This window comes from Lissotriton helveticus, chromosome 8 (genome assembly GCF_964261635.1).
Source record: "Lissotriton helveticus chromosome 8, aLisHel1.1, whole genome shotgun sequence".
Lineage (NCBI taxonomy): Eukaryota > Metazoa > Chordata > Amphibia > Caudata > Salamandridae > Lissotriton > Lissotriton helveticus.
In genome coordinates this window covers 441,878,951-441,895,664 of record NC_136069.1, presented here as the reverse complement: position 1 = coordinate 441,895,664, position 16,714 = coordinate 441,878,951, and the positions used below count along the sequence as shown (strand labels likewise).

The following is a 16,714-nucleotide window of genomic DNA, read 5'->3' as shown; positions in this document are numbered from 1 at the left end:
TAGCCTGTAGGTATGCACCGTCATCGCTAGCCTGTAGATATGCACTGTCGTCGCTAGCCTGTAGATATGCGCTGTCATTGCTATCCTGTAGATATGCGCTGTCGTCGCTAGCCTGTACATATGCATTATCATCGCTAGCCTGTAGATATGCACTGTCATCGCTAGCCTGTAGATATGCTCTGTCATCGCTAGCATGTAGATATGCACTGTCATCGCTAGCCTGTACATATGCATTGGCTTCACTAGCCTGTAGATATGCACCGTCATCGCTAGTCAGTAGATATGCCATGTCATCGCTAACCTGTAGATATGCATTGGCTTCACTAGCCTGTAGTTATGCACTGTCATCGCTAGCCTGTAGATATGCGCTGTCATCGCTAGCCTGTAGATATGCTCTGTCATCGCTAGCCTGTAGATATGCTCTGTCATCGCTAGCCTGTAGATATGCATTGGCTTCACTAGCCTGTAGATATGCACTGTCATCGCTAGCCTGTAGATATGCACTGTCATTGCTAGCCTGTAGATATGCTCTGTCATCGCTAGCCTGTAGATATGCACTGTTATCGCTAGCCTGTAGATATGCATTGGCTTCGCTAGCCTGTAGATATGCACTGTCATCGCTAGCCTGTAGATATGCTCTGTCATCGCTAGCCTGTAGATATGCATTGGCTTCACTAGCCTGTAGTTATGCACTGTCATCGCTAGCCTGTAGATATGCTCTGTCATCGCTAGCCTGTAGATATGCACTGTCATCGCTAGCCTGTAGATATGCACTGTCATCGCTAGCCTGTAGATATGCATTGGCTTCAAAAGCCTGTAGATATGCACTGTCATCGCTAGCCTGTAGATATGCTCTGTCATTGCTAGCCTGTAGATATGCATTGTCATCGCTAGCCTGTAGATATGCACTGTCATCGCTAGCCTGTAGATATGCACTGTCATTGCTAGCCTGTAGATATGCTCTGTCATTGCTAGCCTGTAGATATGCACTGTCATCGCTAGCCTGTAGATATGCACTGTCGTCGCTAGCCTGTAGATATGCGCTGTCATTGCTATCCTGTAGATATGCGCTGTCGTCGCTAGCCTGTAGATATGCATTATCATCGCTAGCCTGTAGATATGCACTGTCATCGCTAGCCTGTAGATATGCTCTGTCATCGCTAGCATGTAGATATGCACTGTCATCGCTAGCCTGTACATATGCATTGGCTTCACTAGCCTGTAGATATGCACCGTCATCGCTAGTCAGTAGATATGCCATGTCATCGCTAACCTGTAGATATGCATTGGCTTCACTAGCCTGTAGTTATGCACTGTCATCGCTAGCCTGTAGATATGCGCTGTCATCGCTAGCCTGTAGATATGCTCTGTCATCGCTAGCCTGTAGATATGCTCTGTCATCGCTAGCCTGTAGATATGCATTGGCTTCACTAGCCTGTAGATATGCACTGTCATCGCTAGCCTGTAGATATGCACTGTCATCGCTAGCCTGTAGATATGCTCTGTCATCGCTAGCCTGTAGATATGCACTGTTATCGCTAGCCTGTAGATATGCATTGGCTTCGCTAGCCTGTAGATATGCACTGTCATCGCTAGCCTGTAGATATGCTCTGTCATCGCTAGCCTGTAGATATGCATTGGCTTCACTAGCCTGTAGTTATGCACTGTCATCGCTAGCCTGTAGATATGCTCTGTCATCGCTAGCCTGTAGATATGCACTGTCATCGCTAGCCTGTAGATATGCACTGTCATCGCTAGCCTGTAGATATGCATTGGCTTCAAAAGCCTGTAGATATGCACTGTCATCGCTAGCCTGTAGATATGCTCTGTCATTGCTAGCCTGTAGATATGCATTGTCATCGCTAGCCTGTAGATATGCACTGTCATCGCTAGCCTGTAGATATGCACTGTCATTGCTAGCCTGTAGATATGCTCTGTCATTGCTAGCCTGTAGATATGCACTGTCATCGCTAGCCTGTAGATATGCATTGGCTTCACTAGCCTGTAGATATGCACTGTCATCGCTAGCCTGTAGCTATGCACTGTCATCGCTAGCCTGTAGATATGCTCTGTCATCGCTAGCCTGTAGATATGCACTGTTATCGCTAGCCTGTAGATATGCACTGTCATTGCTAGCCTGTAGATATGCACTGTCATCGCTAGCCTGTAGATATGCATTGGCTTCACTAGCCTGTAGATATGCACTGTCATCGCTAGCCTGTAGATATGCACTGTCATCGCTAGCCTGTAGATATGCTCTGTCATCGCTAGCCTGTAGATATGCTCTGTCATCGCTAGCCTGTAGATATGCACTGTTATCGCTAGCCTGTAGATATGCACTGTCATCGCTAGCCTGTAGATATGCTCTGTCATCGCTAGCCTGTAGATATGCACTGTTATCGCTAGCCTGTAGATATGCATTGGCTTCGCTAGCCTGTAGATATGCACTGTCATCGCTAGCCTGTAGATATGCTCTGTCATCGCTAGCCTGTAGATATGCATTGGCTTCACTAGCCTGTAGTTATGCACTGTCATCGCTAGCCTGTAGATATGCTCTGTCATCGCTAGCCTGTAGATATGCACTGTCATCGCTAGCCTGTAGATATGCATTGGCTTCAAAAGCCTGTAGATATGCACTGTCATCGCTAGCCTGTAGATATGCTGTCATTGCTAGCCTGTAGATATGCATTGGCTTCACTAGCCTGTAGATATGCTCTGTCATTGCTAGCCTGTAGATATGCATTAGCTTCACTAGCCTGTAGATATGCACTGTCATCGCTAGCCTGTAGATATGCATTGGCTTCACTAGCCTGTAGATATGCGCTGTCATTGCTATCCTGTAGATATGCGCTGTCGTCGCTAGCCTGTAGATATGCATTATCATCGCTAGCCTGTAGATCTACAGATATCGCTAGCCTGCAGATATGCTCTGTCATCGCTAGCATGTAGATATGCACTGTCATCGCTAGCCTGTAGATATGCATTGGCTTCACTCTGCACTACGCACCACGCCTCTGCACTACGCCTCTGCACTATGCACTACGCCTCTGCACTACGCACTACGCCTCTGCACTACGCCTCTGCACTACGCACTACGCCTCTGCACTACGCCTCTGCACTACGCACTACGCCTCTGCACTACGCACTGCGCCTCTGCACTACGCACTACGCCTCTGCACTACGCCTCTGCACTATGCACTACGCCTCTGCACTACGCACTACGCCTCTGCACTACGCACTACGCCTCTGCACTACGCACTACGCCTCTGCACTACGCCTCTGCACTACGCACTCTGCACTACGCCTCTGCACTACGCCTCTGCACTACACACTACGCCTCTGCACTATGCACTACACCTCTGCACTACGCACCACGCCTCTGCACTACGCACCACGCCTCTGCACTACGCCTCTGCACTACGCACTACGCCTCTGCACTACGCCTCTGCACTACGCACTACGCCTCTGCACTACGCCTCTGCACTACGCACTACGCACTACGCCACTGCACTACGCACTACGCCTCTGCACTACGCCTCTGCACTATGCACTACGCCTCTGCACTACGCCTCTGCACTACGCACTACGCCTCTGCACTACGCCTCTGCACTACGCACTACGCCTCTGCACTACGCACTACGCCTCTGCACTACGCACTACGCCTCTGCACTCTGCACTACGCACTACGCCTCTGCACTACGCACTCTGCACTACGCCTCTGCACTCTGCACTACGCCTCTGCACTCTGTACTACGCCTCTGCACTCTGCACTATGCACTACGCCTCTGCACTCTGCACTACGCCTCTGCACTACGCCTCTGCACTCTGCACTACGCCTCTGCACTACGCACTACGCCTCTGCACTACGCACTACGCCTCTGCACTACGCACTACGCCTCTGCACTACGCACTACGCCTCTGCACTACGCACTACGCCTCTGCACTACGCACTACGCCTCTGCACTCTGCACTACACACTACGCCTCTGCACTACGCACTACGCCTCTGCACTCTGCACTACACACTACGCCTCTGCACTACGCACTACGCCTCTGCACTACGCCTCTGCACTACGCACTACGCCTCTGCACTACGCACTACGCCTCTGCACTACGCACTACGCCTCTGCACTACGCACTACGCCTCTGCACTACGCACTACGCCTCTGCACTACGCACTACGCCTCTGCACTACGCACTACGCCTCTGCACTACGCCTCTGCACTACGCACTACGCCTCTGCACTACGCACTCTGCACTACGCCTCTGCACTACGCCTCTGCACTACGCCTCTGCACTACGCACTACGCCTCTGCACTCTGCACTACGCCTCTGCACTCTGCACTACGCCTCTGCACTACGCACTACGCCTCTGCACTCTGCACTACGCACTACGCCTCTGCACTACGCCTCTGCACTACGCACTACGCCTCTGCACTACGCCTCTGCACTCTGCACTACGCCTCTGCACTACGCCTCTGCACTCTGCACTATGCCTCTGCACTACGCACTACGCCTCTGCACTCTGCACTGCGCCTCTGCACTACGCACTACACCTCTGCACTACGCCTCTGCACTACACACTACGCCTCTGCACTACGCACTACACCTCTGCACTACGCCTCTGCACTACACACTACGCCTCTGCACTACGCACTACACCTCTGCACTACGCCTCTGCACTCTGCACTACGCCTCTGCACTACGCACTACGCCTCTGCACTACGCACTACGCCTCTGCACTACGCACTACGCCTCTGCACTCTGCACTCTGCACTACGCCTCTGCACTACGCACTACGCCTCTGCACTACGCACTATGCCTCTGCACTACGCCTCTGCACTACGCACTACGCCTCTGCACTACGCACTATGCCTCTGCACTACGCCTCTGCACTACGCACTACGCCTCTGCACTACGCACTACGCCTCTGCACTACGCACTACGCCTCTGCACTACGCCTCTGCACTACGCACTACGCCTCTGCACTACGCCTCTGCACTACGCACTACGCCTCTGCACTACGCCTCTGCACTCTGCACTACGCCTCTGCACTACGCCTCTGCACTCTGCACTACGCACTACGCCTCTGCACTCTGCACTGCGCCTCTGCACTACGCACTACACCTCTGCACTCTGCACTACGCCTCTGCACTACGCACTACGCCTCTGCACTACGCACTACGCACTACGCCTCTGCACTCTGCACTACGCCTCTGCACTACGCACTACGCCTCTGCACTACGCACTACGCCTCTGCACTACGCACTACGCCTCTGCACTACGCACTACGCCTCTGCACTACGCACTACGCACTCTGCACTACGCCTCTGCACTACGCCTCTGCACTACGCCTCTGCACTCTGCACTACGCCTCTGCACTACGCCTCTGCACTCTGCACTACGCCTCTGCACTACGCACTACGCCTCTGCACTACGCACTACGCCTCTGCACTACGCACTACGCCTCTGCACTACGCACTACGCCTCTGCACTACGCACTACGCCTCTGCACTACGCACTACGCCTCTGCACTCTGCACTACGCATCTGCACTCTGCACTACGCCTCTGCACTCTGCACTACGCCTCTGCACTCTGCACTACGCCTCTGCACTCTGCACTCTGCACTACGCCTCTGCACTACGCCTCTGCACTCTGCACTACGCCTCTGCACTACGCCTCTGCACTACGCCTCTGCACTACGCACTACGCCTCTGCACTACGCACTACGCCTCTGCACTACGCACTACGCCTCTACACTACGCACTATGCACTACGCCTCTGCACTACGCACTATGCCTCTGCACTACGCACTACGCCTCTGCACTCTGCACTACGCACTACGCCTCTGCACTACGCACTACGCCTCTACACTACGCACTATGCACTACGCCTCTGCACTACGCACTACGCCTCTGCACTACGCACTACGCCTCTGCACTCTGCACTACGCACTACGCCTCTGCACTACGCACTACGCCTCTGCACTACGCACTACGCCTCTGCACTACGCACTACGCCTCTGCACTACGCCTCTGCACTACGCCTCTGCACTCTGCACTACGCCTCTGCACTACGCACTACGCCTCTGCACTACGCCTCTGCACTCTGCACTACGCCTCTGCACTACGCCTCTGCACTACGCTTCTGCACTACGCACTACGCCTCTGCACTACGCACTACGCCTCTGCACTACGCCTCTGCACTCTGCACTACGCCTCTGCACTACGCCTCTGCACTACGCCTCTGCACTATGCACTACGCCTCTGCACTACGCCTCTGCACTACGCCTCTGCACTACGGGCTACGCCTCTGCACTACGCACTACGCCTCTGCACTCCACCTCTGCACTACGCACTACGCCTCTGCACTACGCACTCTGCACTACGCCTCTGCACTACGCACTACGCCTCTGCACTACGCACTACGCCTCTGCACTACGCACTACACACTACACCTCTGCACTACGCACTACGCCTCTGCACTACGCCTCTGCACTACGCACCAGATCTGATGCATGTGATTCTCTACAAAAAACACAGCAGTGCACACACTCCCACCACCATCTGCCTTCAATTACCGGCACCTCGGACAGCTGGTAATTGAGGATTTATGTATTCTTCTGCGCGTTTCCGAACACTTTATGCAGCGCTCGCACCATCTGGATTGCATTACACGGCCACTCCGACAGCTCCTAATTAAGATTAATCACTCTGCCGTGCTCGTTCTCGCACAGAATATGCCACATCGGGCACGCGTAAATTACTTGCAGCCTATCACGTCAACGCTACTAAATACACAGCACAGCGAAGACGAATCACTAGGCAGATTCCATAAAAAACTAAGGAATGTGCCAGCCTGGACCCCTTTCTGCATTGAACACATAAGAGCTCGCAAGCTCCGCCTCCACGAAGTGGAGGCTTGGGCCCGAGCCCTAAAAAGGGCTCACCTCTCCTCCCATCCAACTACAGATCGATCAGCCTCATTGATGTTCCCCAGAAGATTTTTTCCAGGCTCATACTGGACCAGATCCAGGACTGGATGGAAGAGTCGGCAATTCTCAGTCCATACCAGACGGGGTTTAGAAAAATACCTCCACTGTGTACCAAATTTTTCGGCTCCAACTACTATACTGGAAAACAGTGAGAATTGAGGGTGGCAGCCTCTATACGGTATTTGTAGACCTCCGCTCCACCTTTGATCTTGTCCCCAGGGTCAAACTTTGGGCCGTCCTTCTTGATCTTGGCATACCTACACACCTTTTGACGGTTTTGATGAGGCTCCACGAGGTAAACTTTGGGCAGGTCAGGTGTGGGAAAAAAGGTTCACTTTCATCTAGATTTCCCGTTGACAGGGGGGTAAAACAGGGTTGTGTCCTTGCACCGACCCTGTTCTGCCTCTATGTCAACGGAGTGATCAAGCATCTTAATGACGTTCCCCACAACGATGCTCCAAAGTTGGCCGGCAACAGGGTACCGGCAATTATGTTTGCCGATGATACCCTTTTGCTGTCCAAAACCCCGATGGGGATTCAGGGAATACTGGATGGTTTCCAGGATTATTTGTACCATTCGTGGCTTGGAGATCAACTCTTTAAAAACGAAATTTATGATCTTTAATCCACCACGAATGACCAGGGCGAACCCCAGCTTGGGGCCGATACCCTTGGAAAGGGTCAGTATCTTTGATTACCTTGGGGTCACACTAAATGAAAATCTTACCTGGGGCCCCCAACAGATAAAATCTCAGTTAAAATTGGCCCAACTTTCGGGTGGCATCCTCAAAACATCCAACAAATCTTCAATCAAACCTTTGAGACCACCTATTGAGATCTACAAGGCAAAAGCTAGGGGTGCTATTATGTATGGGGGTGAACTGTGGGGTTACTCACTGAGGTCTGAAATCATCATGACCGAAAATAAATCCCTAAGAGGGCTATTAGCTCTACCACAGAGTACTCCGCTGTTTCCCCTAAGGCTCGACCTGGGTATAAGACCAATACAAGAGGAGCTAGAACTTAAACCCTTGAGATTTTGGCACAGACTCTGGGTCACCCCGGAGCTGCTACACTATAGAGACAAACTCAAGGAGATCCTCTCTTTTCCCGGGTCGGGGAAATTCCCCTGGCTTGCTCACATAAAGAAAGAATTCATATGGTTAAAACTTCCAGAGCTTTGGATTAATCCAGAACAGGGGTGCACTAAACTTTCACGTACACAGCTCACAAATGTCTTTCGTGTAGATAGTCTGATCACTTCACAAAGTAATCCACATACTGGTTCCACAACAGCCTCCTTTCGTCTGGTTAAACATTCTTATCTCTATGAGGATTTTTTTTAGATAACATCTACCCTCTATTGGCAAAAGAATTATACGTGCAGTGGAGACACGGTGATTTGCCGCTCCGAGCCTTCACCTGCAAGTGGTCACTTTCTGCCCCGTCTAGCTGTCCACCTTGTAAATCTGCCATTGAAAAGGAGTTTCATGTTCTATTTTTTTGCCCAGGTTACTCTAAGGCAAGGAACTACTGGTTGGTTCCCCTATGTAAAAACCTAGGCCTTCGAAGATGCATGCAGGCATTCAGAATTTTAAAAACTGACAATACTGGATTGACTGTATTTGCCGTGTCAAAATTTTTGGTTGCTATGTGGTTTAAGCGCAGGTTATTGATTGAACGAACTTAACCCTGTATCCTTATCCCTTGGCACACAGTGTTTTTTCCATGTTCTTAAATGTCAGATGATACTATTTATTGTATAAAAAAAATTTAAGTAACAGCTGATACCTATGTAACATGTTCAACTGCTTTTGTGTCGCTAATTCTGCTGTAATTGCTTCTCTCATGATGAACTCATACTGTTATAATACTATAATGTATTTTAACTACTGTCTTTTTTTATGGCGCAATGCCGAAATAAAGATCTTTTGAATGAATTGGATCGTGCCTCTAACTGGATGGCTGTGCTCCACTAAGGGCATGCTAAAGGGTGTTACAGAGTAGACAAGACCAAGGAATGTGCTGTGGCCTGCTTTCTTTGAAATGCTCCAGAGTGGAGTCCACTTAATCCCCAAAAAGGTGGGTCCTATCAAGAGACATTTCCATTAGAGACAATTGAACATTGCCCAAGAAACCCACAGATTTTACCCAGGTGTGGTGACAGATAGTGACACTAGTGTCAAGGGTTCGCCGAAGGCAATCCGTGGTATCCAGGCGACAAAGGATTGTACATTTAGCAATGCCAAGGCCATCTTGTAAGGCTTGGCTCGGTACCAGACGAACATTTTTCGACAGCTGGGAGGACTTGAGCTACAGTGCCTCATAGAGTGTGAGAATACCAGCAAAGAAGGCAGCTGGCATTGACCGAGCAGGGAGCCAAACTTGTGAAAGAAAATACCCTCTTCCCAAAGGTCTCTACTCTAAGACTATATATCCAGAGCAGGTCTATACTCTTTGACTCCATATCCGGAGTAGTTAGAAATTCATTTGTGTTGTCCTGCTGGTGAAAGGTTACACTACCAACCTCTCTGGGAAGGATGTGGAGTCAGAAAAGCAGCGTAAGAGGCACTTTCCTCAGTGGCAGAGCCTGGAGGTGAATCGAGGTTGGTGTCAGGAGAGGTGTTGAGGCCACTGGCATCTTGGAGGTCCCCATGCCAGTTTTCAAAATCAGAAAGTTACATAAAGTCTTTACCTCCATCATACTCATTATCAGAGTCCGTTCCAAATAAAGAACGTAGTGCACGAGGTCTGTCTTGCGGAACCAGGATGTCAAGGGGATCAGGTGGAGTGGGGAAAAGCTGCGGTCTAATGGACACTACGTGCAGACTAATTTGAGCTCGAGGTGGCGACAACTCGGAGTCTGAGAGTAGAATGGATTGCACCTTATCATAGAGCATCAAACGAGCTGGCATAGGCATTCCGAAAACATACATAGAGCTGGAGGTGGAGTCAGCAGGGACGCCGGTAGAGGCCTGATGAGAGGTTAAGAAGGACCCACTAGGGTCAATGGTGAACTTGCCAGTTATATCCCAGAAGGAGGACATATCGGTTCTGTGGGGCCTGCATGCATGCCATGAGGCCTTCGAAAAGCTTCAAAGAGTTGCAGCATGGCCTTGCACAATTCTTGGATCTGCCTTGGTGATAAAGGTGGCCCCGGAAACTCTGGTTGACCCAGAGTTGCAGGATTGGTTCTGACGTCGACCAACTTTGGGTGCGAGATCAAGAGGCATGGCAACACCCTTGTGCCTTCTCAGGTGTATGAGAGTGGCAGGAAGGGGCTGCGTTCCGCTTGGATTATTTAATGCTTTTTCTTTGACTTACCTGTAGATTTAGAGATCGATGACCTCAGGACCAGCTTCTGGGACAAAACTTAAACTAAACTTTGGACTTGGACCGGTCTCAGTGAGGGTTGTTCCTATGCTTGGTGACAAATGAGCTTTGCCTCGTGGTCCTTGATTCATCCATGCACATTCACTGCGGGCTTTAGAGTAATGAGATGAGCTCCAGACACCTCAGGAAGACTTGATGGGGATCTGTCACTACAAGGTTTAAACCGTGTGCAACAGTCCCTATAAGGTTTAAACGCTATCGTCTTAGGAGATCACATATCCCGTGCACACTGGATCTGGAATTTTTAAGTAAATGGGTCTCGAAAGAGGCAAGAGGTAGTAGAAAGAAAGGAACTGGCATCAACAAACAGGAATGGTGCCTAAATTGGCTCTGCACATCATTTCCAAAGTGGAAAGGTGTCACTTGACGGCATACAGAGGTACTCCTCCTTAAAAGTTTCCAAATCCAGTGAGTCTGATGTCTTGGAAAGTATTCGATAGGTGTGAAATCTGCAGTTAGAAGTACCTTACAGAAAGATTCTGCAGGTGAGCATCCATGAAAGCCAATTGCCTGCCAAAAGATACTACATACGAAATGGATGAACTTTAAATACTCACATTTGTTTAGGCTTTGCAGAATACCACAAAAGCAATTTAATAAGAAACACTGAAAAAACAATCTATATTTATTCTTAGGAAACATCTACATCCTATTTTCACGGACAGCCTTACACGTTGAAAAGAAGCCTTGCATGCCAGACCCAGCCTTTAATGTCCCTGTAGTGCTATAATATGCCATATGCACCTATATTAACACCACAAACAAAAGCTCATCAGGTGGCATGGTGATCATGTCAGGTAAATCCATCATAATCCAGACATAACTGTATAGGCATGGGTAAAATTGTATAAAAAAGATACAATCCTTAATATGTGAGGCACAGCCATTTTATGCCATGGAACATATTCCCAGACGCAGTAAACATATGACAGGTGCAACCTCATAAGCTTAGATACCTACTTGTAGGCACTGGAACATGCCATATGCACAGGGACAGAAATACAAGCTTAAATCTTAAATAGTACTTTAGTGTGTCCAGTGAAGCCTCCTGTCACTCTGTACTGCACACTTACATCCAGCTGTTACCTCCTATGCTGGGTGCAGGACCATATGTCTGACTCCACACTAACTCCAATGCAGTGAATTATATATGCCACTGGTTAACTGAAAGGGCTGAAAAATCAGGACCAGTTCAAATTCACCCTGAGGCGAGTGTCCTAATGGGAGAATGAGACTTCTCATTCTCGGATCATCCATGGCACCAAACCAATTTTCCTTCAACTTAAACTTTCCACCTACTGCCAAAGAAGGACTATCCAATTCAGACAGGCAGCCAGCTCTCCTAACCATGCCTTGTTTCAGAAAGTCCTGTGAAGTGGTACTCCTTTCTCAGTCCAAATAGTCAAGCTCTTGAAGTCACTTGTGTCAAGGAGAGTCATCCAGTACCACCTTGAATTCGGTAAATGGTAAAGACCTGGTGGTTCTGAAAAACTTGACCACTTAGGTGTTGATAAGGCTATAGGGAGAGGAATGCATCTGCAAACCAGACTCTACCTATTTGACTCCACTCTGATGTACTTTGTGCTCAAAAGCAAAATTCGCCTCAACTCTATTTGAGCACTGCTCTGAACCTCATGAAATTCAACAAATGTTTTCCATTGGGGTCTAACTATAAATTCATTCTTAACTGACCATGCACAAGACGGAGTAGCCTTTCACTCGACCACCCACAAGGTGCTAAATATCTGTAAGCTTGATACTGTTGGGTGCTACACTCTCTAATTTACTCCATGCTTAAGAAAGGAAACTAGTTCACGGTCACCTTAACAATACTATACACTTCGTGCTTAGTCCAAGATGCTACCAACCATGCAAAACAAACAGAGAAGCCCTTACTCGACCTCCTGAAAGTATTTTGGAGCCTTCACGAGTGTATGTAGAGCTATGCAGACGCTACAATACAAAAATCAACGAAATTCGTATAAAAACACAACAGCAAACTTCTCTCATGCACATTTATTTATTTATTTATTTGATTTATATAGCGCACTATAACCCAGAGGTCTCTAAGCGCTTTGACAGGATCCACAGGCAATTCAAAGGCTACAGCAGATTTATCATTTAGGAACAGCCCCATGCTTGCTGAAACAGCACTGTTTTTAGTTTCTTTCTAAAAGACATTAACTTAGTGTCCTTCCGCAGATCCTGAGGCAGTTTATTCCATAGAGCTGGTAGGGTGTGTGAGAAAGCACGACCTCCCACCGTGACCAACCTACAACGTGGCTAGACAAGGAGGGAGGCTTCAGCAGATCTAAGCTCCCTAGCTGGTCTATAGGGAAGCAAACGTGCCTTCACATAATGGGGTGCCCTTCCATACAGAGCCTTATGAACAATGCATAGCCCCTTGAACATTAGCCTCTGCTTGACTGGCAGCCAATGTAATTCACGCAAAAGGGGGGAGGCATGTGTATGCCTTGGTTTTTTAAAAATGAGTCTCGCAGCATCGTTCATAACAATCTGCATTCTTTTTAAGAGTCTTTGTGGTAGTCCTATGTACAACGAGTTGCCATAGTCCAGCCTGGCTAAAATCATAGCGGAAACCGCACTCCTCAAAGAGGAGAAGGATAACACAGATGAAACCTTCCTCAATTGTCGGAGAAGGCCGACGCAGGTGCCTATCACAGCTGTGACTTGTTTTTCCATGGACAGTTTATCGTCCACACGGATGCCCAGGCTTTTGACCACTGTCGCCGGTTCCGGGGGAATACCCAGCTCCCTGGGCCAGAATTGATCACTCCATGGGTTGCCAGCTAAAGTGATTGGCAACACCTCGGTTTTGTCCGGATTGATTTTTAGGGAGTTCTCGGACATCCAATTAGCTGTGCTTCTCAAGATGTTGTGTAATCTTGCAGGGGCATCCTGACTATCATCCAATTGGATGATGAGTTGGGTGTCATCCGCATAGTTATACACCTGGCAGTCCAGTTGATTGAGCATCAGGATCAGGGGCTGTAGATATATGTTGAACATGAGAGGTGACAGAGCAGACCCTTGCGGTACTCCGCAGGTGATCGATGTTGCGGTGGAAAGCAGGTCACTTAATTGCACTCTCTGCTTCCTCCCTTCAAGAAAGGATGCGAACCAGGCAAGTGCTGTGCCCTGAATGCCGGACTCCCTCATCCGCGACAGTAGTTGTTCATGACAGACGGTATCAAATGCCGCGGAGAGGTCCAACAGCACCAGGGCACCGGGAGTTTTCTTGTCTGCTCTGTTCCTTAACTCATCTACAATTGACAGCATAACCAGCTCCGTGCTGTGATTCGCACGAAAGCCAGCCTGATTCGGCTCTAACCATAGATTGGACTCCAGGTGTTCCGATAGAGTGGTGAGAACATGTTGCTCCAAAACCTTCGCGAAAAACGGAAGCTGAGAGATTGGTCTGAAATTTTTTAGACATTTCACGTCCGCCCCCGCCTTCTTTAGCAAGGGAATAAGCCGAGCCTCCTTAAAGGAGGTGGGCACTTGTCCTACCTGCAGCGAAAGATTTAGGAGATTCAGCACATCCTCCTCTATACCAGGAAGTGCTAATTTAAGCACTTCAGGTGGACACGGATCCAGACTAGAGCCCGACTTAACCTGCCCCATAAGAATAGACAACCTCTCCTTAGTAATCAAGGGTAGGGTAGATAGTGGAAGTGTCACTGCCGATTTAGCTGGCACAGCCTGCAGCGGACAGTCTATCTTAGGAGTTGCCCTAATTTCAGTGACAAGATCAGTGATTTTGTTGGTAAAAAAGTCCTGAAATTTTTGGCAGTCTTCCAGGGTAAAGTCAGGAGTCTGTTTCCTTGTTTTTCCTCAGCTCTGTAAGAACTTGGAAAACTTCTTTCTGGGGGTTCGTTGCGGTTGTAATCCTTTCCTCAAAGAACTCTGACTTCCTAGCTATGATTGCTTGTTTATAACAAGTGAGTGCCTGCATATATCTGCGCCTAGAGTCCGGATTATAGTCCTTGTGCCAGGCTCTCTCTAATTTGCGAAGCCCGCGTTTCTTGTCTCTGAGTGGCTCATTATACCACCTAGCCCTTCGTCCTCTATCCACTAGGTTCACCCTGCGGATAGGTGCCACTCGATCCACAGCCTTTGAGACTTTATCCATAAGTTCCTTACACAGGAGCTCTGGATTATCTATCTGGTTATTGGGGGGGGGGGTTGGTATGAAGAAGATTGACCATTTTGTCCCCATCAATATTTTTCCATTTCCTGACTCCTTTCCACCCTCCACCAGTCGCTAAAGTTTGTTTGTCCACTAAAAGGCCACCCCTCACCAAGTGGTGGTCTGACCATACACATGGCTGGACTGCTGCCACTCCCTGCACTGGGACTGTCGTCCATATCAAATCCAACATATGTCCCTTCACATGTGTCGGACCATTCACTTGTTGGGCCAGATCTAATGAGGCTAGCGCCTCCTCAATCTGTGCTGCCTGACCTTCCTTCTGTACCTTTTCCCAGTGATAGTTAAAATCACCCATTATGACTACTTTGTCATATCTTGAGCGGATGTCATAGGCCAGTCTCGTGAATAAATCGGGAAAATCTGGCGAGGCCCACGGGGGGCGATATACCAATAGGATGACCAGGCAATCTGTCCCCAGCTTCAGCTTAACCCCCATTACTTCCGCGCCGGCCAGATTTTCGGTCAAAAACCTTTCACCCGATAGGCGCGAGCTATACAAAAGGGCCACGCCTCCCCCTCTCCTAACTTCCATTCGGTTGTAGAAGAGTGCCGAAAAATCAGCTGGCAGGGAGGCTACTAAGTCCGGCATTGAGGAGTCTTCAAGCCATGTTTCCGTTATTCCGAGTAGATCCAGATCTCCTTCTTCCAGGAGAGTGAATACTTCTAGATGATGGCGTTGAAGAGAGCGTGTATTAAGGAGACCGTAACGCAGGCCTTGCGCCTTCACAACTGTTTTCCGACCTCGGTGGATACTGGGGGCTATCAGCAGTCTTTCCTGCCTAAGTCTATCAGCACAGTCCTGACTGATAACAAAATTACCTGAGTTAAGAGCCTTCAACTCTGCGTCAGTATAGATAACATGCGGACCAGGGGTCGAGGCCCCAGGTCCCAGTTGGTCCCGGATGGGCACAGATGGGCTCGCCTCTGGCGAGCCTCCGGCGTGCCCACGGCGCGCCCACGGCGCGCGCGCGCTCGCATGTGGGCAGGGTTAAATGGCCTCGAGCGAGCGAGGTCGTCAGGCAGGCAACTACTAGCCTGTCAACAAAAATGGCGTCCCGCCCCGGCGCTTCCTCCCCCAAGATGGCTCCCACCCCCAAGGCAACAGCTAAAGACCCACTCAAACGCGGTGAAACTTCCAATTTAAATGCAGGTATGTCCTGATGCAAGCCCACAAGAGTGCAGACCTATTTTTAATTAAAATTCAAATTATTTTACATTAGCAAAAAACGGCGCGTTTAAAAGAGCGCTGTACTCGCGCTGGTCAGCAGTATGGTATTAAATCATCAGCAGCAGCAGCTTAGTATCGCGGCGCTTACCTGTCAGGGAGAAGCCCTGAAGTGGTCAGCTTAAATGGCCTCGAGCGAGCGAGGTCGTCAGGCAGGCAACTACTAGCCTGTCAACAAAAATGGCGTCCCGCCCCGGCGCTTCCTCCCCCAAGATGGCTCCCACACTCAAGGCAACAGCCAAAGACCCGCTCAAACGCGGTGAAACTTCCAATTTAAATGCAGGTATGTCCTGATGCAAGCCCACAAGAGTGCAGACCTATTTTTAATTAAAATTCTAATTCTTTTACATTAGCAAAAAACGGCGCGTTTAAAAGAGCGCTGTACTCGCGCTGGTCAGCAGTATGGTATTAAATCATCACCAGCAGCAGCTTAGTATCGCGGCGCTTACCTGTCAGGGAGAAGCCCTGAAGTGGTCAGCTTAAATGGCCTCGAGCGAGCGAGGTCGTCAGGCAGGCAACTACTAGCCTGTCAACAAAAATGGCGTCCCGCCCCGGCGCTTCCTCCCCCAAGATGGCTCCCACCCCCATCATTTTCCAGGTGTATTCAATCATGATCTATCTCAAAAAATCATATCAAAGAAGGGTAAACACAATTCAAAAACCTATACTACTTTAGCATCATGGTAGCAGTGCATTTCTGGAGGGATCATTGTGAATTTGATTAACAAGTCTTCAGTACAAATTCATGCATAATTCAGCACTCGCTGCTTTCCTCAAACTAATGTTCACATTTAATGATCCATTACTCAATATAACAATCTGTAAATGCTACTAGAAGCACTGAATAGTCGTTAATGACTAGCAACAT

At 49.2% G+C, this 16,714-nt stretch overlaps 1 protein-coding gene across 1 annotated transcript in view; it reads right to left on the bottom strand.

The window, feature by feature from the left end:
- Positions 1-16,714, bottom strand: part of COG3 (component of oligomeric golgi complex 3) — a 450,848-nt gene that overhangs the window by 159,892 nt on the left and 274,242 nt on the right. The window lies entirely within an intron of this gene.